This window comes from Cotesia typhae, unplaced genomic scaffold (assembly GCF_013202065.1).
Source record: "Cotesia typhae breed Kobodo isofemale line unplaced genomic scaffold, CoteBio_Ctyphae contig_48, whole genome shotgun sequence".
Taxonomy (NCBI): domain Eukaryota; kingdom Metazoa; phylum Arthropoda; class Insecta; order Hymenoptera; family Braconidae; genus Cotesia; species Cotesia typhae.
In genome coordinates, this window is record NW_027423756.1 from 10,725,406 (window position 1) to 10,744,930 (window position 19,525).

The following is a 19,525-nucleotide window of genomic DNA, read 5'->3' on the forward strand; positions in this document are numbered from 1 at the left end:
ATTTTATATTAAATATATATATGTATTATTTCAAATATAAATATATTAATTTGTCATATTGGTGTTTACAGTAGAGTGGATCGACTTATATTTATTTAATAAAACAATTGCATCGATCCTCGATTTAAAAAAAAATTAGCATCATTTTCTTTAGATTAATATTATATTTGAATCATTTATTAATAAAATAATTAATTAATTTAATTAAATTGAATAAAAAAAGAAATAAAACACAAATGTGGCAAAACCGCCATTTTTTCTCCGCGGAGAATTAATTAGTAAGAATCATTAATATATTATTCATATATGATTAATAATTAATTAATTAGTTGATAATTGATGAATATAATCTAATTTAATTTAATTATTTATTAATTAAGTTTTGAATAAGTTAAATGTGTACCACAATTTATTATGATGAGTAATATTATTTAAAGCGGTTGGAGAACGTCGGTACTTTGGTTGATTAAGTAAATAATTGTAAGGTTCAAGTTTAGAAAGCATTGAGTACCGACGGGTGAACCTATTCCAAAATAACTTTTATTTTGAACTTTGTAAGCTAGCAACTTTATGTTTATTAAGATTTTTTCTTTATATTTAATTGTGAATTATGTAAGACGAACAAAGATCCTAGTGAAATACTCGAACAATTGTTTTATTTTTTTTTTTGTATGAAATTTTTTTTTTACTGTGAAATATTTAATAAATGAAATAAAAAAATGTCCAAGAGAATTGTAACGTATCAGTTGTTTTTTTTTTTATTTTTTTGAAAAGCGTAAAACGAATCGTTTCAAAGTCTCACAAATATTTGTAAAAGTAATTTAAAAAATATATTCATTACATTTCTTGATAAATTAACAAAGATATTTTTAGTTAAAAAAGTTAAATAATGGATTGAATTTTATAAAAATAATGAAACGATACGTTTTACCTTTATCTAAATTGTAACTCCTTTATTCCTTAAAAAAATAACATGTAATTTTTTATTATTAATACAATAAATTAATATTTGTTTTGAGTGTAATTTAAACAACAAACAAATGGTAAATAAATGCAGGAATGGAATGAACATTATTGTTAAAAACCAAAATGTATAAAATACTTCCACTGATCTAATAAACTTCTATATAAAAAGTAAAATATCTCAGAACTTTTTATAACAAAAATAAAATAAATTCAAACGATGCCAAAATAGTTGTAATATAAGAGTTAAATCTAATAAAAAGCTATCGAAATTGTTTATCAAAAGTTAATAAAAGAAATAATAAAGGCAATTGACTGTGGTTCAATTTAAAAATAGAAAAAATGAAGCTTATTGAGCGTATTTTTTCTCCAATGCCAAAAAGATGCCATTTTGTTTTATATAAAATATGAAAAAAAATATTTTAAAAAAATCTTCTAATGCAAGTTTATGTAGCGTAGGCTAAGATGTGTAACGATTATTATAAATGATTGATATTGAAGAAAAAAATTGAAAAAAGTAAAAAAAAATTTGTCTTGAAACTTGTCCGCCTTATAAAGCAGTTGAAAAAATGATTGAACGTTTGTAGTTTACAAAAGATAAAAAAAAAGAAACGTTTGAACAATAGTAATAAAACTGGTGTTACAATTGTCCAATTTATTAATATAAATTATAATTATCATTATTATGATTAATACAATTATTATAATTCAATATATAAAAATTTATATATATATAAAACAATAATAAATGAACTGTAATGTTACATGCATATTTAAATCGCATGTACGTATATTTTTTGACAGATACTCAGATGAAGTAAAAATTGATTATTAATTGCAATGAAATTAGTTATTAATGGCTTAATATAACTCAAATTTCATCACCTGTTTCAATAAATAATAAAATAAAAATATTTACAAATCGTTGATTCGAATATTGATAAATAAAAAAAGTTGAGATACCAAATTAAATATATTCATAATTAAATTAAATAGAGAAGAGAAAAATAATAAAAAATTAAAGCACGCGGCATTTCGATTGAGTGTTTTTAAATGATCGAAGCCATTGAACAAATAAGTTGAAGAAAGATAATTTTAATAAAGAAAATAGCGAGGAAATTGATGTTTCATATTAATTAAAAAAAATACTAAAAATAAAAACATTATGTATAGTACGGAGACATATTTCTGGTTGACTTAATGGCAGAACGTTTGTAGGTGTGTTTGTGAAATAAATAAATAATATTATTGATAAATGAAGTAAATAGATATAAAGTGTACGATTATTATCGCAAATAGTTTTTAATGTGTGTGAAATATTGTCTAAGGGATTATTGTAATTGAGTATGAGTTATATATAAATATATATAAATATATATATATATATATATATATATATATATATATATATATATATATATATAAATATTGAATATAATGAATAATGAATAATGATATTGTAATTGATATGTAAGATTAACTATGTTTAGATCACACGACAAATGCATACAAGAAAATTAATTGTGAATATACCAGATAATAGATGATGAAAAATACATTTAAAATCTTTTATGAATAATGTTGTTTTTTTTTTTTTACATCATTGCCTTTTGATTTTTCGAAATTTTTTTCAACCCAACGTGGAAATTCAACGTTAAGAGATTGCTTTGGACTTTTACATACAATTTAATTTATAAATTGTTTGCATTATCTAATTAATTATTTATATCAAAATTAAAATACAATTATGTTGGGAGAAAATGAGTTTTTAATATTGTGTTGTGTTAAAATGCTTCAAGATAAATTTTATGAGAGTAAACATATATTTCAAACGGATATGTGCATAAAAAATGTCAATTTAATAACCGGCAGTTTTACAACCAAGCTCGGTATCAAAAAAGAAGAAATTGTTAATAAATGACAAAGCTGCTACGAGTTACTGAAAAAAATTCCGAGTTGTCTTCAAATAAATTAAAATATTTTTACTCCTCCATAAATTTAAAAGCGTGCATTTTTAAATCTGTTAAAATGCACCTGATACGACGAGTTTTACAATCGCGTGTAGTATAACTTACACACCCGTCATTAGTAAAAAAAATATCAAAACGACGCAACATATCGACACTGTCGTCGTAAAGCTGACAAGACCAGCGTCAGACGATCCTTTGCTCAGTACAGACAGTTAACTTTAACACCAGAAGTTTACGACAGCCCAGAATTATCGCGCGGATTTTGAGTACCACTAAAACCTTGAACCTTAGTATTAGTAAAAATAACCCAGGTTTTTGCAACTAAAAAATTGCTCCCATCCACAAAAAATAAATAATATACTGGTACAGCTTAGCGTCATTTTAACGCTCACATAACTACCTAAACAATAATAATAAAACATGAGTGCTATCGTGAAACAATTTCGAGGAATTAAAATCAGGCACCTGTTTATACTTATAAGAAACCGTTGAATGCATTTTTCCTCAAATTGCACTTAAAATTAAATTTACAAGATTTTCGACCGATGAAAAGTTTTTGTTACGACAAAATTCTCGATAAAAATCTTTAAATCAATACTTGTGTGCGATTGAGGGGATATTTGGTGAATTGTTACCGTGAAATTGGTAAGAATCGGAGTTGGGACTTGTTAGACTTGACCAGACCCAGAACCAGAATTCCGCGGAAGCGATAAATAATGGATGCGCCGAGTGGACAAGAGTTTGCGATGCAATAGCTGCTGGCCTTGGAGCATGTCCATTCGTTTTTGCTTCTCTGTATCAATACACGCGTACACAATGTAGTCTCTCTTTTCGCATCTTTCCGGTCTGCTTTATAATCCAAGAGCACCATCTCGAACTCGCGGATTGCTAATATAATCCTAGTACGAGAGTGAAATCAATAAAATTGTTATTATACATTGAACAGAGGCTTAAATTTATGAGTATGATAAAAATTTTCTCGATTATAATATATTTTCAATAAGTTATGAGGTATTATAAAAAGTGTTAAAATATAATTTTCCTGCTCACTTTTTATTAAAGTGTTTAAAAAAATATTTATCAACAGTTAATATATTATTATTATTAATAAATGATTTAATAACTGTTAATAAATATTTATTAATTTATTCGATAGTAAAAAATTTATTAACAGTTAACAAGGTTCATTAATATTAACAAATCCTTCTATCGGTGCATCACATTAACGGAGCAGAGTTTGATGATAAATTTCGTCTATAAATATAAACTAGTTAAGAGTATAATCTAAAATTTCAATTAAAAATTAAAATATAAAAGTTATCATCAAACTCGGGTCTATTAAATATTAGGGATTATATTAGGGTACTATATTTATCCGTAATCGTGCTTGGGTAACTACGATCTTAAAGTAATTGTCTAACTGTTGGTATATTAGATATAGAGCTAGAGAGAGGCTTTCTTCCCGGTGGGCCTGTTACGTACTGTTCGATGCAGCAATACCGGTCCAGCTCATGCCGTATTATATCGCGGATCGTAGAAATAACTTAAACTGTAACTATAAGTATCACACGAGTAGAGGCATCCAGCTCTTATCTGTCCCCAGGAATCTTCATTGTGAAACTTACAATTAAGAATAATTATCAATTACATAAATCACCGCACTGCAATTGACTTTGCGCTCACAATATATCCCGCTTCACGTTATATTTCCTTTTATGTCTCATTGTCTTGATTAAAAACAATTTCCCGGAAAAAAAGTGTACATCTTATGTATGAGATATTATAAAATATCAATTACTTTCCTTGATTCAATTAAATTTTACCTTTTTACGTCCCCAAGGACAAATCCGAGTAATTCAAGTGTCATAGTCCTTTGATAAATATATACAGATATATATTTATACATTTATGTATATGTGTATAACGTCGGGGAATGTTGTCTGCACCGGTTCAGTTCCTGCAGGACCAGTCTGATCTGGAAGGAAATGGTCATTGGCAGAGGACACATAGAAACAGGTAGTATATCAAAAAATCGGGTTTCTTTTATTTTTATTATTTTAATCACCATTTACCCACAGTTTATGGTATTTATTACTCTAATTACGATCCACTGAAATATTATTTAAACTTTTTTAAATTACGGTTCAATTATCCGAAATTCCTCGGCTAAATTATTTACGTTTATTTGGTTCATTAATTTGCATGCTAATATGTAATTGTCCTGGACAGTATATTCGTGCATAAGCATCAAGAGTCTGGCCCACCATCTTGTAAGAGTAGCTACATAAGGATAATTAGCTGTCCCGAAAAAAATCATCTATCCTCAAAAACTTTCTTTTTCTTAATTACATATATTTTAAGTAATTTCTTTTCCAAGGTAATAAATTCATTACTTTGACTACATAAATGACCAAAAATTTATCATATTTAAATGAAAAACAACCCAAGAATTTATCAGAAGAAAAATATTAAAAAAGTTATATTTTTTCGTGATCAATATTTTTTAAATTATTAGATACGAAAAAAAAAATTTTAATAAAAAATTTCATACCACAAATTGACTAAAATAATCGCGTGAAATTTTTAAATATTATATTTACATTAACTATTATTTACAGAGTAATTTTATTGAATGACTCAGCAAAATTAAACTACTCTTCGAAGGTATTTATTTTAAATTAACACTTCATAAATATACCTTTCGAATAAAACCAATAATAATTATTTTTAAAAATTAATATCAAAGATTACGAGCGCAAGAATTTTTTTGCACTAAAAATTTATTTCTGGAAATAATTGGATGTAAATAAAAGCTGACTTATCAATGCACCATAAAACGGATTGTTACAGGTCACAGATTAAAAATCGTCACATTGTTCTCTTTAATTATCTAAATTACGATAACAATCAGCCATCGTAGCCAACGACTCGGAAGTTCTACTCCCGGCACTGAGAACATATAACAGTTATTACATCGTTCAAAAAAAAAAAAAAATAATAATAATAAAAATTAACAAATAAATAAAATCCGTACGATCCTTAGTGTCGTTAATTCAACCTGTATCATTAATTTGTCTGTAATTAAAATCCAAGCAATCTAATCCGATCTAACACACATATTAAGTGTCTGCGATAATTAAACATGGCATGCCTCTTATATTAAGGTTTGGAGGTGGATACGCCTACACATTTATCCCACGGTACACAGTATCTACCGATTTCGTTCGTTCATCTTAATCATCTTCTCTTTTTCCTTCTCGTTCACCCTCTTTCTCTAAATTACATACATTCATATGTATAATGATGACCTGCACGTCTCACGGCACCAACGTTCGATTGTAAGTTGACCGGCGCGGCACATTGACCGGTCCTAAATCTCACTTATATTCCTACTACTACTACTATATACCATAACCACTTGCACGATAAAATTTTACCTACATTACATCTCGTTTTATATCTGGCTCTCGAGCTCGCACGATACGATACGATATGACTCCCATCGAGCCCATGGGAATGAGTAAAAGCGTGCAAAGCCTGAGGCAGATCACCGAATTTCCATCCCACATACGTGCATATTTTTTCGATAATCGATGCCAATATAAATATCAATATTAATCTTAATTATGTCAACTGTTATTTTTTTAACACATAAGGCCTTAAAGTCAGGTCGATTGAATTAATTTGTCGGTCATTGATTTCTTTTTTTCATCTAATTCCACGGATATTTGAGTAAAAAAAAAAATTGTTCATTAATTCATGAAAAATGATACAATCGATCTGGAGTAGTTTTAAAAAATTAAAAAATATAATTTTCATATGGCTTTTGATAATAAAAAAAATAAAACAATCGGTGTATTTAAAAAAAAAAAATACATTTTCAACGTTTTATTTAGTTATCATTTTCCAATGTCTTTCATTTTAAATAAAAAATAGAAAAAGCACAATTTACATGTTCGATTGTGAGGTATTGAATAGAAGAAGATTAGATCCAATTTTTAAAAATGAATTGAAAGTTAACATCAAAATAATTGTAACCACGACAACAAAAATATAATGATAATTTTTACGTATTGTTTTTTTCATTGGAAACAATGCAGAACAATGGCTCGGCTCGGCTTAGTCTGCAGTGAAAAGAAATCCATAATGAAATTTATAAAAAAGCAATAGTGTATTGAGTAGCAGCCGGGGGGCAGAAGGGCCATACTCGTTTTGCGTAAGTATATAGCTACGTGACAAGCTAAACGGCGATTTAACTAATGCTTTATTATGCGACTGGATACTCAAACGTAAACATACTATTATACATACGTGGACTGCTAAATAACAACAATAATAATCTATTCTTTACCAAGAAAAATAATTGTCGGTAAGAAAAATTCAGTATCGTATCGGTTCCAGGTAGTTTACGATGACGTTTTAATAGACTCGTTTCATTTGCTAAATACCAGCCCTTTGTGCTTTTAAAGCCCACGTCAATCTCCGATCAGGTTCCACATAATGCATACAAATATAATATTGCATTTAAAAATAAATGAGAAATAAATAAAAGGGACAAATAATGATAATGATAAGATGATAAATAAAAATGGATATAAACTTTGATGTTACACTTGAAATATCTGGGGCTTGTAAAAGTGCTTGAAGCATTGCATCGGACACAACCGTTACACAAAATCTCATCTCGTCTGCATAAATATAACTTTGAGAAAAAAATAAAATAAAATGGCGAGGCGCTTTGCTTAACCAAGCAAAAAAAAAGCTCCAGTCAAGTTGGAGCGGGTTGACGTGCCCAGTCTCTGGTCTCTTGCTTTTGGGTCCGTAAGGTAATGTTTTTGCAGCACACATCCACAAAACGTATTTTCCCATGGGATCAATGTAAAGTAAGTTGCTGGCAGGAGGATTTTTTTAACTCTGTGCTCCTTAACCGACGGAATTGGGTCTATAGGTAACATACAAGGCTGGCATCGACCAGAGGTGTTTATACGGTCAGCGCCGAAATCTTAAACCCTGGTACCGGACTTGCTCTACCCGCGCATCTCCTTTGAACATATATTACATACTTGTACTGGGACTTATATATATTGCTCGGAAGAATAAAAGGAACAAGAACAAGGCGACAGAGATAATATCGACAGTAATTGCGGCCGGAATACTTTCCAAAGATTTTATAACAAAAAAACATTCAGCCACTCTTATCCTGGTGATATACTAATTTTTATTTTTGTTCACAGCTAAATTATTTTTCGACATTGTTTTGCTGTAGTTCGACGAGGGACTGACATGATACTTTTCTTTGAACTCTATCTAATCAAATGCTTTTATAATTTAAACATAGTTACTGGCTGAAATATAATGTAAGCAACTTTTCTCGAAGTCAAACGTTTACAAAAGGCCAATAAAACTCCCAATGGCTGTGTATAAACGGAATATATTTGTTTTAGGATGTTTGTGTGCCCGTATATATGAATTGTAAAGGATAGATTTATCTTCAAATATGTATGGCGGTCATGTGAGATTAATAATGATGGTAACTTTGATGATCATTAAAAAATAATTGACTTATTAAAAGGATAGTAAATATAAAACTTTCTCTGGATCCTTGTTACATAAGGTAGTCTTGAACGTGTTATGTGTGTTTTATTTAAATGATCGACGGAAAAAGCGAGCAGTAGTTAGGTTAGTTGAGTTAAATTAAAAAGGTAGTTCGCGATGCTTTCTTAAATTGATTTTATGAGATGCGGTTGCGTAAGTTTGTGTGGGTGTAGCTGAGTGGTAAAGTGAGATTAATGGTAATAACAATGGCAGTGTGACTTCCGCGAGTTTTAGGTGTCAAATGGCTTTTGTGTTTAATGCTGCTTTACGAGAGGATTACTGTTCTCGGTGCAGTATGTTCACTGTGTGAGTATTATCGTTTAGTGAACTTGACGTCGCGTACTAACAGTTTACGAGCTTAATGACCTCACGACTTACCAAGAGCAGAGTTCATTCATGCCAAGTTATTAAGTCTTTTAAAGCTCGTGTTTTAGTCACCACGGAGTTGTCATTTATTTTTATTTGTACGCGTACTTATTACCACTAGACTTGAAAGTATTATTGTATTGAAAGAACTTGTCAACCACAAATAATAGAGAAAAAAATTTTAATGGAATAAAATTTAACTTAATTATAATTTTTTTATCGTATAAAATTATTATATTGCAATCAATAAGCATTTGACAATTATAGACTGTAAATAAATTCCTTATAAAAATGTTTACTCAGATGTTTACATCACATTGAGCATAAGAAAATTTTTACAATGCAGGGAATTTTTTTTAACAAAAAAATTATTAATAAAGTATTTAAAAAATTTTTTTTTATTGCTAGAAAGCCTCATAATTGAAGTTCGTTTTTTTTCTTTGCTTTTCGCAATTGAAAAGCAGAAATTGAAACTCTTTGAGATCACCCCGGAATCAATAGATTTATATTCCCACTAAATTTAATTTAATAAAAAGCAAATAAAATAAAGCTGTTGGCATAAAATATTTATAGATAGAATATGATTGATTATTATGACACGTGGGAATACAAAGCTTCCATTTAGAGGTCATATATCTATTGGCAGATAATAAATACCCACATATTTACACTGACGCATACGTGTCATGTTTTCTGCGTATCACCATCGCGAATTGTGGAATTTGCTCAAAGAGATGGGGATAAGGACGAGGATAAAGATGAAATGATGATGGCTCCGAGGTTGTGGCTATCTCAGAAAACACGCGCGTGTGTATTAAGACGCCTCGTGTTACATTCAGTTATGTCATTACTAGTTATGCCACTTTTATTCCATAGACATATCCATTTATTTTTTATATCATGATGATTATTATGATTATGGCTACATCCACGATAGTATCTTCCACACGTTGCAATTATATAAAGTGTACTTTTTATTTGTTTAATTATTTTTATTTATAATCCCAATAAAAAGACGCAAGTCGCTAAGAAACTTGTAACACATTTGTTGCACAAATTATGTTCTATAAATTGAGATGATTCTCGGCTAGTACTACCGTATATATAATCCTATGTACCGTGTCATTAATATAAAAATTTCAATTAATCACTTTATTTCTTAATTAGCGGAACATTTTTCATCAGGTTCGCTATTTTTCTTCAACATTTAAATCAAGAAATTAAGCCATTAAAACTTTCAGAGTCTATGAGTTATTTTCTTTTTAATTTCATTACATCCATTATCATTTCTTACGATGTTAGATTTCAAAATTTTTCATATTTTAAAAATAATAAAAGTTTTTTTTATAAAATGACTTACTAACAATTACATTTGCGAAGACCAAAAATTAAAACATAAAAAATAATGAACTGAAATAAAAAATTATCCAACAAACTAAAAACCCAAATTTTTATGGTAGTTTTCAATTTTTATTTTACTGCCAATTAAATTTTTATTAAAATATTTGTTAAAAGATTTTTAAACTGTTTATTCTTCAGCAATTATAAAGTGATCATTACCTGACTATGGGAAGTAAATAATAATTCCAACCATGTATTAATACAGGATTTAAACTTTTTCCAATTAAATTATACACGACAAGTAATAAGGAACTGATCAATAGAAACAGCAGCATCTAAGTATTATAATCAAAGACATCGGCAAGCTAATGTTAATATTAATAATACTGACGGTAGATACAAGGATGAATTCCTGAATCTCAATCGACCAGATTCGCCGATTTAATATCATACACAATATACTACTCCTACGCTCGGATATCTCAAACACGACGGGGGACACCCTCTAGACATCATGTGCGTACTAAGTTTATTCACTGATTTAACACACACATTTACGAACTCGTGTACACCTATAACATAATATAAGGTATTATTTAATACCGTAGTTTATTATGGAGTGAGTAGTTAAAAGTCATATCGTGTCAAAGACCCAGACGAAATACCCAGTGCTCAGTTGCGAGTTATGACCATTAAAAATCCCTTTATTGCACTCTCGGCGTTTTAAAGAACCAAAAAATATACACTGCTGTACTGAGATTGTTTAGACGCAGTCATGGCTCTGCATAATACGTAAGAGCTTATTACGGATTGAGAACAAAAGATAAAAAACTATTTAATCTGTGACGAATACCAAAGCTTGAATGTATAATGTAATTCTGCATGGGTTTATTGCACGACAACTTTAATTACCTCTTATCTTAGCCAACGACTCAATTGCTCTTTACTTAATAACAATTATTATGAATTTATTTCTTTGTTTGGTTTGCAGCATTTTTTTATACGATATTGTTTTGATTTGATGTTGAATTTCAAAGCATCAATTTTTATCAAGCATGTGATGATTAATATTAACCACCAAATATTTATTTTCGTTATTGCAATATAATGACATTATCCGAGTCAATATGAAAAGAATATTATTTTTACCGAACGTAATTTATTAATTAATTTATTTATGCGTAAAAAAATATACGGTTTTAAAGTCAAGTGAATCAATGACCCAACTCATCAATGATCATGGACATAAATGTTGAATTGTCAACAAAGAGATGTTTGTTTTCACATAAGAATGAGGAAGAATAGTATATATTTAGCTTGGAACAGGTACATTTTGCTGTTAAGATGAGAAGTTTAGATGAAGGTGGAATTGAATAAGTGTATATGGGCTTAAATGTATGTACAAGATTCACCATTTGATCGAGCTACTGGCAAATACTGGAGACTACAGACTGCAGACTACATTCTACGGACTGCAGACTTACTCGGATCAAATGTCTTGACGATCGAGTCAGCTATAAGATCCTCCTACGACCAACAAGTCACTGTAGAAGAACAAGAAGCTTGAGCCTCCAGCTGAAGAAGCGGTTGAAAAACCTCCTGGTAGAAGAAACACAAGATCTATGACCTCATCTTCATCAGCTCGAACCTTTTTATAGTTTCGTATTTTATTTGCAATCATTTTTTGCTGTTAATAACTTTTAACTCGAGATGAGTTTAAAGCACTCTTTAAGCCCATTCACTCTAGACGAACGTTAAATCTTACATCACCACCTCGTTCTCGTTCAGGATTTAAATGAGGAGTTTACTCGTCCCAACTGAGCAGCAAAGACCACTCTAACTTTGGAGATGTGCCTTAAAGTAGCTTCGGTACCCACGTCATGTGATTCGTTTATGCTTTAAGTATTTGAATAATAGAAAGCATACTGTAATAGAATATTTATGAGTCTCTTGAATCTTGAAATTAGTCTTTTGTTCACGACTTGATTATTCTTTGTTCTAATCTTTTATAAGATACCGACATCATGATTTAAGAGCATATAGTTTAATTTTATTTTTTTATCGTACAATTATAATTGTTTTCACAGAATCCAAATGCGATATAATCACTTTTTAATCAACAAATTGAGTTCATATGATGTCAACATGTCTTAATTTTCATTAAAAAATAATTCAAATCGTTATTACACTTTTAAAAATAATTTAATAATTTTTCTTGGACAGATAAATTTATTTTTGGCTTCTAAGAAATGATTTTTTGTTTTATAACATTAAAATACGATCACAGAGGTCATAATATCGAAAAAAATTATTAAGATGACACTTAAGGGGACAGGTTTGAAGATCATCGAGGTTAATTGTTTTTTAAATATTTTTCAAAGAAGTGATACTAAACTTACGCATCAATTCCAAAAGAATGTTAATTGCAAGAAGATAAAAAATCACCTTTAATAATAATTCACGAGGACATTTAATGTGTTTGAAATGTTATAAAATTAGATCGCGCGATAAAAGTTTACAGACATTAAAAAACAGGTTTTCGGTGAATTAAAATCGAGAGGTCGGATATGTGATATGAGATTGAACTGATAAATAAAAAATAAAATAAATGATCCGAAGAGTTCGGCTTAGTTGGTTAATAGCAAGCCAACTTTAATACAAAGTAGCAATAGAAAGAGGCTGGGCCCTACACTGCGCTACTGAGCTGAAGCTGCTGGTGCATATAGGAGCCAATTAAGGCGCGTGCATGGCATTCCGCGTGAGTACAAGTGTGTCGCCAGGTTATATAAGGTTATACCGGGTTTTATTTAAAATTAAAGTCGACTCGGAGTTTTTAAACAATGTCTATCTCAATCTACGCACTGCACACTTAACTACAATCTGACTAATACAATTCAAAATCGAGCTGTGTTGGGCCTGGCTGGTTAGAGAGAACATTAAGATAATATTATGGGTAATGATTGTTGTTTACAGTAATCAGAGGTGATAATGCAATGAAGTAATTTACTTTTTGTATTTCTTGTACTTTTAAATTATCGAAGGAATAAAATTACCGATTCAGGACACGATTTCTATGGAAAGCTATCTCCAAGTCTTTATATTAGATTATTCTGGAGTATTGGATGTGGATGTGGATCTGAAGTTACTTAAAGATCCAGTCGATGGTTAGCTGCTTCCAGTTGCTACCAACGACTTCATCGCTTCTCACGGTCTCTTAAGGTATCTAATCTTTACGAGCAACTGTCGGTACATTGTATCCTAGTCAAATGACATTGAGGGTAATCCAATAAATTTTTAAAACTTTATGGCTCTATTTAAATTTATTTCGATATTATTAATTGAACATTTACTGTAATAATTTTTATGCATAGTTATTATTACACTGAGAGAAATCCCAACAGTTGCCACAACTACAAAGGGATAACTATTTTTATTTAGTTACAACGATAAAAATTTTCTCATTTAAAAAGTATCAATTGATAACTATCGAAAAATTTAAAATAAAAATAATTAAATAGAAAGTCGGAATAACAGGATTGTTACAATTTAGTTCTATAACAATTTTCCTAGAGCTTACTTAGCACTTTTGATAAATTTATGGGGATGCACTGCGAAACAGTAACATAAAATATATCAAAGACACAGACGCCTGCACTATTTTACCAATAGATATATTCTGCAAGGCAAGCAATCCTGAACTAAAACACTGTACTAGCTCGACTCGTCTGATGGCAATGCACTTTGTGCGTATATTATATATTTATGGTACAAGGATACAAGGCTTGGTGCTGACAGTTTATAATTCACCCTCACGACTGCTAAATAACATTGTCAGTTACAATTTTCTTTGATTTATACTCCTAATTATTTAAAACTCATTACAAGTTATCGATAAAAATTGTATTCAATCAGACTTTCGATATCCATAATAAGAACTACTATTTAAATTTCACGCTTGAGAATTCGAAATCGTTGGATGATAGATTGGATTATTGGCAGCGTTAATAATTATTCTGCAATTAACACTCACTTACAAGCGAAAAGGGCACGGGATCTGTTAGCAAGTCATAGACTGATCATTAGCACCAACTAACATCCAGGATATCGCAAGTTAGTACGGAAATTTTTAAGCTTTGAAGTTTATTACTGGATATTTTTTTCGATGTTTTATAACTTATAAATAACTGCGTTAAGCTGACTCTGATTCTCAATAACTCATCAAAAGTTAAAAAATTTGCGGGGCAATAAAACCGTCAATTTTTAAGAGGATTTTTCATTGGACTAAATATTTACAAGTAACGGTGATCGGCCATAGTTTGTTTGTAAAAACAAAAAACCCGGCAAGGTCGACGAGTATCCGAAAGCAGCATCCATAAACATGTAAGTCCGACTTTTAGTCATACATCTGAGTACGAACCTGCTAGAAAGTTGATCGCGGCTATTTCCGATCGAAACGTGTGTCAATCTACATCCACGTATCCATCCATCGCATGCCTACAATTTGATGCACAAATACGGAAACTCCTATAATTTAGTGTTTTACCAAGATATACATAAGATTTCAGTGACATCAGAAACCACGGATCATCATCATCATTATTATTATTATTATTATAACCCACATATGCAGTTGCAGGTTGCAGGAAGACGAATAGAAGTCTAAAGACCTATTTAGCGATTTTTAAGATTGTTATCTTATGCACAGAATAATCACTTAAATCCCGTCCGAATAGAACGGATTTGGTGGTGACGTGTGATGTGTGTTACCGTCTGTCTGATAAACGGCCGACTGATGCCTTCACCTTGACTTTTATGAGGCTTCTGATGCATCTCGGGTTTCATTGCTCGACATAAAGTCCCGGAAAAATATCTAACACGATTAAACCTCCTTAATTACTAGTGATATATTATTATCTATTTATCATTTGTTATTAATAACAGCTCCTGATAAAATTTATTACCCATAGAAAGCTTGCTATTACTGACGTATTCAATCGTTTGATCTGATAAACATATGTATTTAAATAATTTATTAAACCGTTAAGAAACATGGGGGGGGGGTAAAAATACTGAAATTAATCATGCAAAGTCTCACAAGTGATAAATAACCTAAATATTATTATTTTTAATCAAATTGCTTTAATGTTGATCTTATTGAAGGATTTATGGAAGTTTAATTAGATTTTGTTGATATGTGAGGTATATGGATTAGCTAAGTACAAACAGGCTTGAATAAATATTCATTGACAGTTGTTGATTCGTAAATATCGTACACTGAAAAAAAATTAACTTGACTCAAGCGAAAAATTCTTGAACACAGAAAATAATTTTGAAGAACTTCATCATGTTGATTTAATAAAATAAAATACTGGGAGTAAAAAAGTTTTCCTTGATTCAAGAATATTCTCTTTAATCAAAAAAAAAATTTTTTTTTTCATACTATGAACGTGTAAAGAGAAGCATAAACAATCCAGGGTTACATGTAATAGTTGTCTTGTTCCGATAAATAAAAGGTAAATAAAAGATGATGCGTTAATAGAGGGACATATAGGTGATCAACTTTCACAATTAGCCGCGGGGACAAAACTTGACGCAATTCTCGCCGTAAACAACGTGTTAGTGTCACCGGTTTGGTAATACCCGTTTACAGTTTACATTCGATGACTTTTCGCCGATTCCGTTAACTGATGATGGAGAAATATCCTCTGCGATTTAGTATCGGTAATAACACGCTATATTTATTCAGTAAATCCAATTCGATATCACCCGATCAAAAACAACGCCTTTATTAATATGCTGAATTTTAATGTGCTTTTAATTGTAAGCATGTGACTGTGCGTTATTGTGACAGCTGTTATGAATTGATTGTCACATTTAGGATGTAAGTATCAAACGTATAAAAGAGAATGTGTATCTGTTGTGTGTTATGTATTGATTGAGGATCGGTGATCGGTACGCCGATGTGTACCAACTTGATATGATTTGTGTGACAACCCAATGGAGGAAATTCAAATAGACATTATCGCCCACAGTGGGCGTTTATTCGTCCTTTTACTCGTACAAACTAGAAAGTCCTGTTAGGATTCTGACTCGAGCCGGTGCATCCCATGTATTATACATTTATATATATTACAAATCGATAAACATTTAAATATACCCCGTCATATATTTAGCAATCATGATATTTAGCAAAGTGATTTTATGACCTTTTTATTTAAAAAATTTTAATAAAAAAAAAAAAAATTAAGTTTGATGAAAGATTAAATTTTGCAAAACCTCGTACATAAAACTCAAAAGTTCAAATTTGTCTTGTAAAAATAATTAATTGTCTTTTTGCCACAAGTGGGTTCAATTCCTGAGCAAGATGTTTTTTTTTTTTTTTGTAAAAATTTTAAACATCAAATAAAATCACAATAATAAATAATCCATAAGAACTATAATTATAAAATAACGTAATAATTAATGAAAAAATAAAATACCACTCAACGTAATTTCCTAAAATAATCTTTCCCAGGATCATGTTACTATCAATAACATACTCTGCATGACAACTCCCTGAGGTGATTCTCACTAAACATATATATATATGTATACATGTATATATATAAAAATATAAATATATTTCAGGCCATAGATTAGCATCTGAGCATCACGACCTCAAGAGAGGACAATCGCGTGTCATCTCAATCATCTCGTAGTCATGAAGCCACTCTAATGTATAAGAAAGCACTGCATAGAGGATACTGTACTCAGCGATCTCTTTCACCCGCGTCTTCCTATTATATCTACATGTATACATAGCAATAATAATAACAATAATAAGAGTAAGAGTAAAAATGCAATGTAGTATGCATCCAACCACTTACTCCCAGGTCTTTTAACGAATAGAACGTCATTGGAACTTTGACCCACAGACAATTCTCCTACATACTGCACCGGTACGGTGTCTCATGTGGTTTATGAGTCGCTCGGACCTCGGCTAAAAAGTGTGGGCTCGTGGTGGTGGATAATACTCTATAGAGGATCTATAGAGGATAGATGTTAATGCAGAGGACTTGGCGATGATCATCAGGATGATTGGTGAGAGCCGGTGGTACGACAGGCGAGAATCCTCGCCACGACACAATGTGTGATGATGTACACCGCCGACCCACCGTTCCACACACAATCTAATGTCTTTTACATATATAATATAATATAATATAATACAATCCTGTCTATAGACTCTGGTCTAACGACAGTGTCTATAGACGTCCAAGAATACATTGAGTACATGAACGAGTAAAGGCGAGGAGAAATTTTACAAGCTGGCGTATACAAGTTCTGACCTTCGCGGAAGCAATTACCGACTACTGAGATCGACTATCGTCCAGTATAAGTATTCTTACTGCGGGAGAAGTGAATCCAATATCCAGTACCAGCAGAGGTGCTACTTTACTTTTGTTGTTGGACTCTCTATAGTGCATATCTTTATACTTGTACTTATACTGATGCTCGTTGGCACCCGCACAGTAATCAACTCGAGTATTAACACTTTGACGTCAACATTAACATTGACTGCTGGAACGTGAATCGCGGATTCATATCCAGAGTTTTTATTTTTCCTGAGTAGAAAGTTTTCAAGGATTCACATGTGTTGTATATCACTGCAATTATACTGTACTTGACGTTTATTTATTTAGTGGAATCATTGTTTTAAGCGAGCTTAGAGTTGTATTACAGCTGCTTTGAATGTAGAACTGGGTTTTATTTTTTTGAGTTGTCGTCGACATTGGGATGTCTTGATAAATTGAAGAGAATTTATTTGTCGTCTTGGATTGGGTTACAAATTTTTTAAAAATTTTGTAAATAAATTTTTAAGAAAATCATACTTTTTAAAAATATTCACGCAACATTGAAAAAAAAAAAATATTATCAAGACAATTTTTTGAGAAAAAAATATCAATGTTCTATCTAATATATGCAAAATAAATTAATCTTAAAAGATTATTTCTTTCAATAAATTAACTAAATAAAAAAATCAATGATTTTCACGAATAAATAAATATTATAATTAGCAAAACTAAAAAAAATCACTATTATTTCTATGTTAATAAGACTGTCTAAAAACTTCCTCGTTGGAATAGCCAAGCGTGAAAAAATGACAGACATAATAAGGACTCAATTGAAATTCTTTTCCTCCAAATGACTTATTAAGCATAAGCATAAGCACTTAACATTTAAGCCTGAGTAAATAGAATATAAAAAGTTATGAGACGAGGATTGAAATCCGCGGAATCCAAACTGATGGGACGTCGTGACGGCGAAATTTGCAGTTAAGATTGAACGATCGACGAAGGATATCTTTAAGACTAGAAAGTTTAAAATCTTACTTACTATGCATCTATATCTATTTATCTACATACAAATATATTCACGAGCCGAATAAACAAACTCACAACATTAAGGTAATAACCATTTGAGTCAGCAATGAATACGATAGGCCCAGTTTAGTTCTCCGGTCTTTGTATTATATTATATCGAGACCTCGCTTTTAACTTCGCTCGTTCCATGAATATCTATCAACTTTTATTGTCTCCACGAGAGACTATCAAGTCCGTTTCGTTTCTCAACATAACAGCCAGATTTTGTTTTCATTTTTTGGCCCCCGTATCTCAAGATCATCGCGAATACGTGACGAGGCTGCGTGACGTAACGTTACATATGATATATATATATATATATATATATATATATATATATATATATATATATATATATATATATATATATATATATATATATATATATATATATATATATATATATATATATATATATATATATATATTTTTTTTTTTCAATGTTTTGTGTTGTGTCTCAACTCACATCCGAGTTTTCTATTGTACACATGTTTCTGTGCTATACTATACCGAGAAACGAGGAATTATTTAAAAATGATTTATTGTTTAGTCCAACATATGTATATAGTAACAGTATATATAATTTAATATTAAGTGTAAAAGGCAGAGCTTTATGAGGATCAGGTTACACACAATAAATACTGGGATTGATAGCCTGTGATTTAATATCGTAGGCCGAAGAGTAATGCAAGTTAAATCGGTATGTCGTAGGAGCGAGGCCGCGGGTTAAATCTGTGCTAATTGCCTTAGGTATTATAGTGTTGTTGTCCTCGTACCGCAAGGAGGCTTAGCTAGTATTTTATAAATATCTCTGTATGTACAAATGTTATATTGCTTTATGCTATTAATAAGAACACGGTGATAAGAATAAATAGAATGTTGTTATAA

At 30.4% G+C, this 19,525-nt stretch overlaps 2 long non-coding RNA genes across 3 annotated transcripts in view; one reads left to right on the forward strand and one right to left on the reverse strand.

Annotated features, from left to right (window-relative positions):
• LOC141529640 (uncharacterized) overlaps positions 1–19,525 on the reverse strand; it is a 163,959-nt gene that overhangs the window by 101,999 nt on the left and 42,435 nt on the right. The window lies entirely within an intron of this gene.
• LOC141529641 (uncharacterized) overlaps positions 3,785–19,525 on the forward strand; it is a 43,450-nt gene continuing 27,709 nt past the window's right edge. The window contains exon 1 of the long non-coding RNA XR_012479631.1: positions 3,785–3,895. This is a non-coding gene — a long non-coding RNA (uncharacterized LOC141529641). The remainder of the gene's footprint in view (positions 3,896–19,525) is intronic.